General features: G+C 42.9%; 1 protein-coding gene across 1 annotated transcript in view; it reads left to right on the top strand.

The window, feature by feature from the left end:
• The window catches only part of LOC134205491 (acetylcholine receptor subunit alpha-like), a 710,869-nt gene that overhangs the window by 229,012 nt on the left and 467,702 nt on the right, over positions 1–14,155 (top strand). The gene's annotated exons all lie outside the window — the stretch shown is intronic.

The raw sequence follows: 14,155 nt of genomic DNA, 5'->3' as shown, positions 1-14,155 counted from the left end.
CGGTAGCCACGCATTGGCTACCTCTTAGTAGAGCCGGGTGACACTGACTCGAAAACGGCGAGTGGGCTAACGGCTACGCTGTCCCTTCCGTGGCGGGCCTTGTAGCACGCTGTCAATATTGCACCAAGCTTTGCCTGCAGGTGTAGGCTCAGATGTCCTTTTCTGACTTGCGCTGATCTGGCTCTGAACATGTAATTGTCAACCTTGCATGGCCTCCCTGACCCAGTAGGATTCTGAGCAGCCACAATAGGGCCCATTTACAATGAGTGCAGCAAACCAAATAATTCTTTGACGATGCGTTATGCATGGAGGTGGTAGACCCTTGCCAGATGGGTTTGGAGGTCTCCTCCCAGGGAGGCGGAAAGTGGAGTGACGAGGCTGCAATAGCATCACCGAGTCTCCCCAGCAGTGACAGGGTATAGCCCTATCAGCCCGCTCGGATCATACCCGCGATGCGGTGGTCGCCGAGCAACTCTACGAACGCAAGGAAGAACATCAGTAAGGAACTGGAAGCAAACCTTCGGATGCACCACCAGGCTATTCGAGTCGCAAGACAAGAACAGGATGCGTTTATCAGGCGGGGTGGTGGGAAGAGAGAAGGCCAACATATGTGCTCAAAGCGATGCCTTCTCCTTCCTTGGAGGAGCGACCATGGCCCAAGAGGCGATTGATTTCGCCTTGATGGCCAATGAAGAAAATACTGCGCTTAACCCGAAACGTCTCAGGCAGCAATCCGGCGAAGGCGCTCAGAAATATCTTTAGACCGGAATGGACCCTCCAGTGCAAGCAACTGGACGAGGTCACGAACGCGGACGACGTCGTCTCTGTCGTCAGAGACCAGTGCGATAGAGAGGTCGAGAAGACCTCTGTACGCCTTAGAGGCGGTCCCTTTGGCACGCAGGTAGCCGAGCTTAGATTACCGGTTGCGGAAGCCAAAAAGGTAATGGAGCGAGGGAAGTTAAAGATCGGCTGGTCAGTATGCCCAGTGAGCAAACGGAATTTGCGGAATTTAAAACAACTTCAGATCATAAAATGATAAAATCATTGATATTTTAATTCTATATATCCCCTTGACTATCGCTTTTGGACCTTTTGAGACGAAAGATTCTGTCCGTTGCCTAAAGTGGTGAGATTCACGAAGTGAACTATATAGTTAATCTACTATTTATTTGATGATTAAAATCGTTTTTATATAATGAACTTCAAGTAAAAACATTCACAATTTTAGTGATAAAAATGACATCTCGTGCATTTGGCACTAATTTAGTTCTGGGTCGTGCTGATGTATCAGGCGGCTTAAATTAGGATCTGTTTTGGCTGGCGTGGAAAATATTTCAAGGTCTCCGTAAAACTCTGAATGAATACACAAAAATTATAAAGGGTTACCGCTCCATGAATTCATAAATTGTTGCGAATGTTATTGATATAGGAGCATGGTACCGCCATCGGGGGTGACAATGGGTCTGGGGGTGAGAATGGGTCAGCGCTCTCACCGGCAGTCTGGAGGTCGTAGAGCAAAATCGTTCAAAAGGTCTCTTATATTTTAGTCTTCTTGCCCTCAGATACATTAAATATATTCTATAAGCATTCTAAGAGTGAAACAGTGACCCATTCTCAGCCCCATTTGACTCATTGTCACCCCCGACGACGGTATTAAGAATGAAACGATTACTAAATAAAGGTAGTTATTTGCTTTTCACAACCATTTCATTGATCAAAATGCCTCTATACTCTGTGATACATAAAATAATAAATTAAGGTTTTCCGACTCTGAAAATCACTGTGGAAATGTTCAATTAAGAGTCGAAATACATATGCATATATTTATACGAAAATACCTTGAGAATAGAAATAAAACAAGAAAATATACAGATCTTATATTTTGTATAATACATTAGTTAAACTTAGCCAGCTGCGAAAATGATTTTGGTCTTGTTTGTAAAATCAACAGTAAAACCGGCATCATTTGTTTCTACTGCATGCCGCTTTCTCACAGGTCGAGAGACGCCGGCGTGTTCCAGACAGAGAGAGCTTCAACTACGAGATCAAATGGAGTAAAAGCCTGCGAGCGGCTTGTGCGATGGCAAACGATAACTCATGGGGATGTATACAGGATGGTGATAGACTAGGACTAACAGCACGCCACCTGAGAAATCTCCGGAGATGTTGGCCAAAATAGTCGAAGGGTTGTTTCCGAGGCATGAATCATCGAACTGGCCCGCTACCCCGTACGAGTCAGTCGACCTGGATGGAAACGATGGAAACGGCAGAAATTGGTGCTATTACCGAAGGCTGGCAAACAGCCGGGGACCCTTTGGCATACAGACCAGAAAAATATATAAAGCTCTTTTAGTGGAATGTATTCAACCGTCTAAGACGAATTAAGTTTAACTGTACTATTAATTACAGTGAATCGTGGAATTAAATGGAGTACTCAATTCAGCATACAGACCAATTTGTCACCAACACAGCGGAAGTCGCCAGAGAGGGTCACTCTGAATAGATTGTCGGCTTATACAGAGTGTGCTGGTGGCCTATCCAGCAACCAGTATGGTTGTAAGGCCGTTCTACCATCGAAGCAATTCGATCGGTAACGGATACGAACAAGATAGCGAGAGGTTTGAACAGGCGAGGTATTAGGTACTGCGAATTGATTACATTGATGTAAAAATGCGTTTAACAATGTGAGCTGGGCAGCTACTGACTCGCATCGATTGAGATTTCCGGATTACTCTGCAGGATACTGAAAAGTTGTCAGAATAGGGTGTTGATATACGACACGGATGCTGGTCAAAAGTCGATCGTAGTGTCGCGGTGTTCCACAAGATCGATCCTCGGACCGGTTCTGTAGAATATTATGTACGACGGAGTATTACGCTTAAGTCTCCCGGTCGGTGAAAATAGAAGGCTTCGCGGATCGCTAATGCTAGAGGTAACAGGAGACATTCTCGACTAAGTCGAACTGAAGGCTTCATACGCGATTGGCAGAGTGGAGGAATGGTCAACTGTGGCGGTGTCCCTTGCACATCACAAGACGGAAGTCGTGGTGGCATAACCGCCAGGGGTTACAGCAAGCGAGGATAAGAGTAGGGACCTGACAGATTCTCGTGAGGTCTCTAAGCATCTGGGCGTGATGATCGGCGATAAGCCCAATTTCTCAAGCCACGTTGATTATGCATGTCAGTGGCTTCATTGGCGATAAAATCTTATCACGAATGATGTCCACAGATCGGCGTGTATAGTTGGCGTAGGCTGATAGCTGGCGTAGCATTGTCTATCATCCGCTATGGCTCGGCATGGGCCTTAGTACTAAGGCCTGACAAGGTAAAGAAACAGATCAGAGACACCGGCTGATGTGCCATCGTGTCGCGAGCGCATATCGCACCATATCATATGAGGCGGTGTGCTTTATAGCTGGATGATGATGCTGACATACCCCAGAGGAAGATGTGAGTGCTACAACGAAAGGGACTCTGCAAGTGCGATCGTCGAGAGCAGCCTCACTGCTCAAATGGCAAAGAGCATGGGACACCGCAGTCAAAGGTCGTTGGACCCACAGACTGATTCCGGATGTGTCCAAATTCAATTTAATATTCTTTGAAATATTCCAAGGATTTTGTACTAGAATTTCGGAAGGAATTCTTGAAGAAAATTCTGAAACTATTCCTAAGGAACTACAATATTTCTAAATAAGGAATTCTTGAACAAATTCCCAAAGTAATTTCCGGCGGAATCTCTTAATAAATATCCGGAAGAAATTTAAAAAAATCTAAGAAAAATCAGAAGGAATTCGTGGAGGAATTTCCGAAGAAATCATAAAGAGCTCCGAAAAATTCCTGGAGAAATTTTCAAGTGAATATAAGGATACATTTCAGAGCATTCTTGGAGAAATTCCTGAAGGAAGAGTCAAAGAAGATTTTGGAGAAATTATGGAAAGAAACAAGGAAAGAAGAATTCCAGTAGGTATTTGCTGGTAATTATTTTAGGTATTTAAAAAAAGTGTATGGAGGATTCTCCGAAAGAATTTCTGGATACATTTCTGAAATAACTTCGGGATGATTATTTCTAAAATATCCCAAGGAATATCCGTAGGAACTTCTGAAGTAAATATTCAAGGAATTCTTGAGAATATTCAAGGAAGAATGATGTGATGATTGAATCGTTTTTCTTGGCATGCAGACTCAATTCCAAAGTCACAAGAGGGTTTTGTTTTACTGCTGTCCTGGACATTAATAGCTAACTCTATTTTGACTCTATTTATCTTCAACCGATTACGTGATTATGACTATTTTTTTTCCCACAACAAAAACAAATTTTTAATCTAGAGAAATTAATTCAAACCGTTTTGAAAATATTGAAGGGAACTGTACTAGTACCATTTTCCATCTCACAGAACATATATTAATCTCATCACAAAACAAAGAAAAAATAAAAATAGAAAACAAATCAAATTCCTTTTCATTGGTTTGATTTAGGTGGGATGGAAATGGGAGCTATGAAATGAAGTGCCAGACCGTTCTCCTATATGCGAATTTTGGATCCTCTCAAGGAAAGATTTGATAAGGGGCGCGCCTTCAATAAGGTTGCTCTCTGTGAAGGGTCTAAATAGCGGGACCGTGTCATGTACTCTTGGGAAAACAAAACAAGAACACTATCGAAACCGATACTGCATTGTTCTGAATAGTAATGGAATAATTGACATGCACTTAAACACTAAGGATAGGAATGCTACAATAGATCTAATAACTGGTCGCAGTGGCACACCGAACAGGAAAAAATATTAGTGCTGTAAATAGGTTCATACGGTTTCTATCTCTGTCCTAATCATACTACTTGACCATTCTTTCAATAACTGCTAGATTTGGAAACAATCGAAATCGCGAGTCTATATTTTATCTTTAGTTAGAATATCGGCACTCCAATGGCACTCTTTATGGCTCCAAAGCTCAAAATTATAAATTCCATTCTAAATTTCCCAAAAAAGAAAGTTTTCTATAAACACTGTGTAGTCCAAGGCAAATTGTTGAAGAGGCAACCCTCCGACCTGTCAATCCGTTTGCCAATTAGCTGTGACAAAAAAAACTCCAACTCATTTACATTCAGGGAAATTTGTTTCCAGTGTAATTGTGTATTGAAATGTTTGGGGCGTTTTATTTAAGCTTCAGATTTACGACCTGGAGAAATGTTTTACATGGGTACATACAATGTCATGAACTGTGTCATTAACGGATATTTCAGAGAATGTTGGCGTACGAGAAAGCAAGAGTGTTTTTAAAGCGTTGAAATCTACTTTTGTATTATTTACTCAGTTTCTTTTCATGGTACCATGCGGTCCTGGAAAGCGATACGACCAACCATCAAGAATTTTTTTTCATTTTCCGAATTATTTGATTTCGTTTAATTTTGCTGAACACTTTCTTCGAATTTATTCTGTGGAAAAGGATAACATCGTCTGTTTAGACAGAGAAATAACTTTGAGCAGCAGCCGTTCGGGCATGATATCTTTTGGGTGGGTCGCCGTTCGTTCGCACGTGACGATCAGATTGAAGATGCTTGTTTAGCGGGTGGAAATGACGGGGTGCGAAAAACGATTCGAGGATGCACAATTGCTTCCCTGTAAAAAGGCTTCAAGTTGATGGAATTCGATTCAAGTTTGGCTAAATTTGAATGCCTCCGAAGTGGAACTTTGTTGGCGATATAAAATGGTCGAAGCAGTTGGACTGAAAATCGGTTTGTCGAGTTTATTAGTTCTCTGAGAGCACTTGGTAGAAGCACTCGAAATTAGCAGTGGCTTGGACCGTTCGACAGAGTAGTAATTAACATAATCGATGCTGTTAATTTCTGAGTGGAGGAAAACAGAATACGCAAACATTTACCCTCTACAAGTAGTATTAAAATATCAATTCAATGTGGAGGTTTAACTTAAAGCATGTATTATTTGCCAAGTTTGCTAAGATTTACAAGAGCGTCCTATTTGCAGAAAAAAATAGGAATTTTGTAATTTTCATTATTATTATTATTATTATTTATTCAGACTAAGGCCAAGGCGGTGCGGTATATAAGAGTCTTCTCCATTCGGCTCGGTCCATATACACGTCGCCAACCACGCAGTCTACGGAGGGTCCGCAAGTCATCTTCCACCTGATCGATCCACCTTGCCGCTGCGCACCTCGCCTTCTTGTGCCCGTCGGATCGGTCGAGAACCATTTTCACCGGGTTACTGTCCGACATTCTGGCTACGTGCCCGGCCCATCGCAGTCGTCCGATTTTCGCGGTGTGAACGATGGATGGTTCTCCAACAGCTGATGCACCGTGGTTCATCTGCCTCCACGTACCGTCCGCCATCTGCACCACCATAGATGGTACGCAGCACTTTCCTTTCGAAAACCTGCGCGTGCGTTGCTCCACGAGCATCGTCCAGGTCTCGTGTCCGTAGAGGACTACCGGTCTAATTAGCGTTTTGTAGATTGTCAGTTTGGTACGGCGGCGAACTCTATTCGATCGGAGCGTCTTGAGTCCAAAGTACGCGATTTCCAGCCACATGCGTCTCCGAATTTCTGCTGGTGTCATTTTCGGCAGTCACCAGTGAGCCGGCACACAAATTCTTCTACCACCTCGATTTCGTCACCACCAATGCAAACTCGCGGTGGGTGGCTCATTGTCTTCTGAACCTCTGCCTATCATGTACTTCGTCTTCGACGTGTTGATGAGTCCGATCCGCTTAGCTTCTCTTCAGTCTGATGTATTCCTCCATCTTCTCAAAGTACGTGCCATAATATTCAGTCGTCGGCGAAACCAAATAGCTGGACGGACTTATTGCAAAATTGTACCACTCGTTAATCCTGCTCTTCGTATTACCTTCCAAAGCGATGTTGAATAGCAAACACGAAAGACCATCACTTGCAACCTCTGCGGGTTTCGAAGGGACTCGAGAATGCCCTGAAACTGAACTACGCACATCACCGATCCATCGTCGCTTTGATCAATCGTGTCAGTTTATCCGGAAAACCGTGATCGTGCATTAGCTGCGCCATAGCTGGTCCCGATCGATTGTATCATATGCGGCTTTGAAGTCGATGGATAGATGATGTGTGGGCACGTTGTCGCGGCATTTCTGCAGTACTTGGCGAATGGCGAACACCTGGTCCGTGGTGGAGCGTTCGCCCATAAACCCGCCTGGTACCCCCACGAACTCCCTTGCAGTTGGTGCTAGTCGACGGCATAAAATTTGGGAGAGTACCATGTGGCGTTCAGCAAGTGATTGCGCGGTAGTTGCTACAATCCAGCTTATCGCCCTTTTGTAGATGGGACACGACACCTTCCATCCACTCCTGCGGCAAAACTTCCTCCTCCCAAATCTTGGTAATGACCCAGTGCAGCGCTCTAGCTAGTTCCTCACCACCGTGCTTAAATAGCTCTCCTGGTAGTTGGTCAACCCAGGGCTTTGTTGATCTTCAGCCGGCCAGTCTCCTTCTGGATTTCCAGGAGATCCGGAGCCGGTAGAATTATGTCCTGCGCGCGTTCTCCCAGGTCTATCACCATACCGCCATCTTCGTCTGCCACATTGCCATTCAGGTGCTCTTCGTAGTCTGCCGCCACCGGATCACCTCACGCTCGTTCGTAAGAAGGTTCCGTTTATGTCCTTACACATATATTTTTGTAATTTTTCAATACTCCACATAAATGACTCTTCAACTGGAAATTAGTTTAGCCACATTTAATACAAACACAAATTTAACACAAACTGATGTGGTATCATCATTCGATGAGATAACGAGATTAGAAAGGTTTTAGAAAAAACGTGGATAGTTTAGTCCGTTACTGAGTCAAAAATGTGCAAATAGTGGTCTTGTCAACTAAACCTGGTTTATAGATTTGGTTCCCTTAATAAAAAATTCATATATTAGTATCAATTTAATTCCTTACACAAAAATAAATATTTTGTAACGCTCGACCTAAGCCCACCAACTAAATAATTTAAAAATATTGTTGTTACAAAACTTAGTTCCTTTATTTTGAAATACATCACATGGGTATCTCCCTTATCCATTTACTGCTTAATGATGGTATAATTTTCCAATGGTCGTAAGTGATTTTCGTCTGTTTTTCGTATTATGTCTTACATTTTCCGCCATCAGACTCGATTGAACATATTTGGTGTCTGTATGATAAAGAGAATAAAACAAGCTTGCATTGTTTTAATATTTGGGGTCTTCTCTAGATTCGCTTTACAATTTATCAGCCAAAAGTTCTAAGTTTAGTAATTGTTCAATTAAACTCTTGCAGATATTTGCGGTATAACTCAATGTTCCTTCATTACAAAATTTTGCTGCCAGATTTCACGGTTGCCCGAAAGTTATTATTCGTTGCCCAAATTATGAAGATCCAAGTGGATCAGTTTCCGCAAGTTTATCCATCCAGTACGCCTTTTATCCCATCTCTGTCCATCAAAGGGTACAAATAATCTCATGAATTTAACGCCGCTCGGGCCGGAAACTGCCTTGTTGTGCTTGTGATGGGCACTAAATTTCTCCCAGGCTTCGTTACTCATCATCGCGAACTTTTCCTACGAGCTCCGCACAAACTTGCCACACAAATTGGAGAGGTAGGATCAGCGGTTTATTGTTAACCGATTTTCTATTGTTGCGGTGGCCACTTGTCCAGCATCGGCACCTGCTCTGCCTGTCAGGCGAGCCCGGGCCATAAAACAACACTTAACTTTTGCGCTTGTTGAAGCAATTTTCTAGGAGAGCGGTGAGTTTTTTGCTTGTTCCAGCTTTTAACTTATTGTTTTCTTGCCTCCTGTTTTGTTGTTGGCATAACGATCCGACTGAAAATTATGAAAATGCGTTGAGCATCATCCAGGCACCTCGGTCGTAAATCCTTTTGGAAAACTTTGGCCCGTTTCTGGAAGCGTAGCTACAAAGGCTGGTAGACAAAGCATGCCTATAAAAGAACACGCCGAATAGAGGGTTGAGAAACTGATTCGCAAGAGAATAAGTGCTGCGACATATATTTCTTACGATCCCAATGAAACTTAATTTGGTTGATTTTTTTCATTTATTTTAGTCTCAATTCACAATTCCCCATCTCTGCAACTGCATGCATACACCAAATCCGAAAGTATGTCACTGAGATGTTACTGTGAGATTTCCTTCAAAAATTCATTAGATAAACGGCAGCATCTGGCGAAAGTCCATGTGCTTTTTTGTGACTAATTGTGAATGATTTGTTTGCAGCGCAAGTTTTGCATAGTCGTGAATTTGTGCACGAATAGCCATTCTGAATTTGAAACACATTGCGCTAACATAGATTTATTATATTAATCGATATATTCTGTCTTATTTATTGCAGGTAAGGAGCCACCGAACTCGAGAGGAACGCATGCTTTCACAAACAGATGTTATTTCCTAATTTTGTAACTAATTCCGGAAACTATAGGATTTGGATGTAATGATCGTTCCTACTACGCTAAAACAATCTGCAAGTTGCTTCTGCGTAGACATCAAGGTAACTTTCAAATGAAGGCTTATGATAACCTTTTGAGAATATTCGGCCGATACAACTTTCCAAAAATATTGGGTCGAAAATAAAAAAAAAAGTTTTTTATCAATTTTGAACATTATACATGGCTCTTTTATCTTGGCACTAAATATATCATTTCTAGATCATACACCAAGAGAAATTGAAATGAAAATATGATCATTCACTCCCTCGCAACATGTGGGCGACCCACCTCCATATACATTTTTGAACATTATATTGGTATCGATATTTGATGGCTTTTATGTTGCTCAGCATACGAAATCTAGCCGTAAGACATATCCTGCATGATATTTGCCTAAACACACCCCAGCCTTTCTGTCTCAAGCTCCCAATCAATCCCAATGACCACCGCAAACTTTGAAGGGCGTTGACACTCAACGACCTGGTCCTTGTTGATGTTGATGCACAAAGGATTCAATCCTATAAGAGTAATTCTCGCTGAGACCGTGGAACTATTTGCACGAGGTTCTCAAAAATGCCAAAAATGTATGTTCATTCGAAAACTCTCGGCGAATTTATTAAGGATCAGAGTTAAGTTCCTCATAAAGATGGAACCCTCGTTAGTTATATACGAAAACACTTTTATGGACCCCTCGATTTTTGTCAATTCTTAACTCACCAAAACTGTCATAACACCAACATTTCTCAACCGTTTTCGGAGTTCAGCATATCGTTGGAAAGAGGAAGAGTGTGACTTTAATTTGCAATGATAAAATTTGAGGCAGCTATATTGAATTTGGCTGCAATCTTGGATTTATTTTTGAAAATTATATTTTCTCTAGGTTTGCAACCTACGATTTTGAATATTAATACATCGCATAGTTGGAAAGCTTAGCCTATATTGTTTTCTGTGTCCAAAAACCTCAGGTGTTTAATTCTTCTATCAAAAGTTATGTACGATTTACCATATTATTTTTTAAAGGCCCATCTGTCAACGAACGTTATTTTATAATTAATATAATAGGATAGAATACGGCATCGGCAGGGTGCGACAGTTGTTGGCACCCTCAACAATATTTGCGTTTTCCAGCAAACATACACTATTTATGAACATAATTTTGATCCATTACCGAATCAAATATGCACCTGCGAAATCCTTGCCATTACTGTATCGCCCAAAAGAGCAGCACACGAATAGCAACCTTTTACTTACTTTTTTGGATCGTCTGTTAGTTCTCTTTATTGTGTATGACACGACAAATTAAGTATGTAAACCACTTTTCACACTTTATCACCACTTGATTTGATACTTCTTGAAACTTTGTGGAAACCGGTTGAGAGCCCCTGTAACGGTATTACCATAGGAGCAGTGGTCCTCAACACGGTGCCACTTCAGGGTCGTTTTCCAACTCGATTCTCCCGGATATTTCTTCCTATAATTGGTGGCAAGGCGGTCTATACAGAACAAAATGGCGGAGAACAAGATTTCTTTTGAACAATTAACGTGAAACAAATACAGTTAGTGTTTAGAGGCCATACATATATTGAACTAATAATGGCGCAATCAACAGAACAACATGAAAGCTATTGATTGCTGTATTCAAATTAATTCATGAAAAAAATGTTACTTAGATCCTTTTGAAAAGTTAAGCGAGATTTTACCGATAACTTTTGATTTAAATTTTTACTTTTTTTGACGTAAACTACGTCTAAGGGGAAGACTCGGATACAGCACAGGGTGTAAAACGGAAATTTCCAAATTCGAGACCGTCACGAAATTAGGATAGATTTCAAACGCTAATAGCTCCTTTATCTTACGATGGATTTTCGAGATTTTATTATCAATCGAATCGGAAACTCTCCAGCAATTTTTATGCCCATTGGAACTATTGAATATTAACGTAAAAACATTCAAAATCCCAATTCTTCAGAAACCCAGTAAAATTTCAGGGTTTCGTTACGGCCGCCATATGTGCGGTGATTCGCACAAAAACTAGAACAAAAGAGCCAAAGCCATGACCGCGGTCGAAGCAGAAGAGTAATGTTTATGAAAAAGTGCTTTAGGTGCTGGACATGTTCGCCCTTGCTAATAATTATTTAAAGCTTACACTGATGGACATAATTATACTTCAAATTTTCATTGTAATCACTCTAAATGCATAAACAGGTTTATGTTAAAAGGCAATCGTAGACTAACCTTATAAAGCCAATTTTGACGTAAACTGCGTCTAAGGGGAAGGCTGGGATACAATTTGTACAATATTTCAAAATTGAGGACCGTCATGAAATCATGTAAGATTTTGAAGTTAATAGCGCCTTTATTTTTTAATGAGTTTTTAAAATTTGTTTATCAATAGACTCGGAAACTCGCCACCAGTTTAAAAGTTTTATTAAAATTGATTATTAACTTTAAACAAGGTTATCTTACCATTTGGGCAGCACCCCTTAAAATAATACTTCAAAGAATTTAATAGCCATTTATTAGGAAATTACCCTTGAGATGCATTAACCATTCTAAGTCAAATGAGTAATAGTCGAAGAAAGGCATCATCACCACTGGGGAATGAATTCGGGTTTTTTTTTAGTGAAAATTTTAAATTGTCGCATTCAATTCTTTTCATATTTTGAATTACGTCAATTTTGTTCGAAATCAGTAACATCAGCAGAGATTCCATGTTGCCGTGCCACATTGCATAGTTCGATAAACCGTGAAGCGATAGATCTACTTGCTTTTGGAAATTTTTGATGTCATGTCCATCGAACTATTTCATTTATTACGCGACGCAGATAATACACTATTTGAACACTTACCCAAGCTAATTCAGCCCAAGGTAGTCAAGTTAGGGAGCGTCAAGGTGGGTGGTCGGTATGCCCTGTGGGCATATATGAGCAACCAGAAGTTTGCTTCAAGTGCCTGGAACCGGGGCACAAGCAATGGGACTGCAAAGGCCCTGACAGAAGCAAGCTCTGCGGATTGGAGGGACATAAGACACAATTCTGCACGAACCCTCCCAACTGTTTAATTTGTTCCAGCAAAGCTGTGAACATCAAGCACCCCATGGGGGTTCGAAGTTCCCGGCGTTTGAGCGTGCTGCAAAATCACAGTACAGGTAACGAAGCTAAACCTGAACCACTGTGATGCATCCCAGCAACTGCTGTGTCAGACAGTTGCTGAATGGGGGACGGATATCGCCATCATAGCAGATCCTTACCGGGTACCCGCCAGGAACGGTAATTGGGTCACCGATGGGTCTAAAATGGCGGCGATATGGACAACGGGGAAATACCCAGTCCAAGAGTTGGTGTCTTCGACACACGAGGGCTTCGTCATTGCCAAAATCAACGGGGTCTTCTTCTGCAGCTGCTATGCGCCTCCTCGATGGTCGATCGAGCAGTTCGGTCGAATGCTAGATTGTTTGACGGCTAACTTGATGGGGCGTAGGCCGGTGGTGATAGCGGGGGACTTCAACGCTTGGGCCGTGGAATGGGGAAGCCGATCCACGAATCAACGGGGGCAGATCCTGCTGGAATCACTGGCCATGTTGGATGTGGACTTGGCTAATGTCGGTACCAAAAGTACCTACAGCTGGAACGGTGCCCAGTCGATTATCGACGTTACGTTCTGGAGCCCTGGCCAAACGAGTAGTTCGAACTGGAGGGTAGATGATGGCTACACTCACAGCGACCACCTGACGGTTCGCTATAGTATCGACTATACGACCAGCATTCAGCGGACAGAAGAAGGGGCGAGGCCTAGTCCTCGTATGTGGAAGACATCATACTTCGACGACGAGGTGTTTAAGGAAGCGCTCCGCCGCGAGCACAATATTTCTCGGTCTGAGCGGCGAGCAGCTGGTAACAGTACTCTCGCGTGCATGCGATGCCACCATGCCCAGGAAAGTCCACCCTAGGAATGGGAGACCACCGGCTTACTGGTGGACTCAAGCAATTGCGAACCTGCGCCGCGCCTGCCTACGGGCAAGGAGGCGGATGCAGCGAGCACGCACAGAAGAGGAGCGTGTTGAACGACGGGTGGCGTTCGTGGCTGCATGAGCCGCTCTGAAGACTGAGATTAGATCAAGCAAAAAGCCTGCTTCGAGGGCCTGTGTCAAAGTGCCAACGCGAATCCATGGGGTAACGCCTATAGGGTCGTAATGGCTAAGACACGTGGGGCGATGGCCCTACAGAGCGGTCTCCAGAGATGCTGGAGAGGATCATCGCGGGACTCTTACCACGTCACGACCCAAGTCCCTGGCCTCCCTTTGTGGAGCTGCCACGGGCCAGGGTGGCCGACGAGGGAAGAGTAACGGTGGCGGAACTTGCGGGGATTGCACAGTCCCTTAGTGTAGGTAAGGCGCCAGGACTGGATGGTATTCCGAACCTGGCCATCAAAGCGGCCATTGCCGAGGCTCCCGAGATGTTCAGATCTGTTATGCAGAGATGCCTGGACGAGGGAGTCTTTCCTGAAGCATGGAAAAGGCAGAGCTTGATCCTATTGCCAAAAGCGGGATCCGTCGGCATATAGACTAATATGCCTGCTTGATATGGCGGGGACGGTGCTCGAGAAGATCATCCTCAACAGATTGTTGATACGCACGGAGGGTGCGGATGGTCTATCGAGTAACCAGTTGGCTTTCGAACGGGTAAGTCGACCGTAGACGCTATCTTG

Source organism: Armigeres subalbatus, chromosome 1, assembly GCF_024139115.2.
Source record: "Armigeres subalbatus isolate Guangzhou_Male chromosome 1, GZ_Asu_2, whole genome shotgun sequence".
Taxonomy (NCBI): Eukaryota; Metazoa; Arthropoda; class Insecta; order Diptera; family Culicidae; genus Armigeres; species Armigeres subalbatus.
The sequence above is the reverse complement of the archived record's forward strand: the minus strand, read 5'-3'. Positions and strand labels throughout refer to the sequence as shown.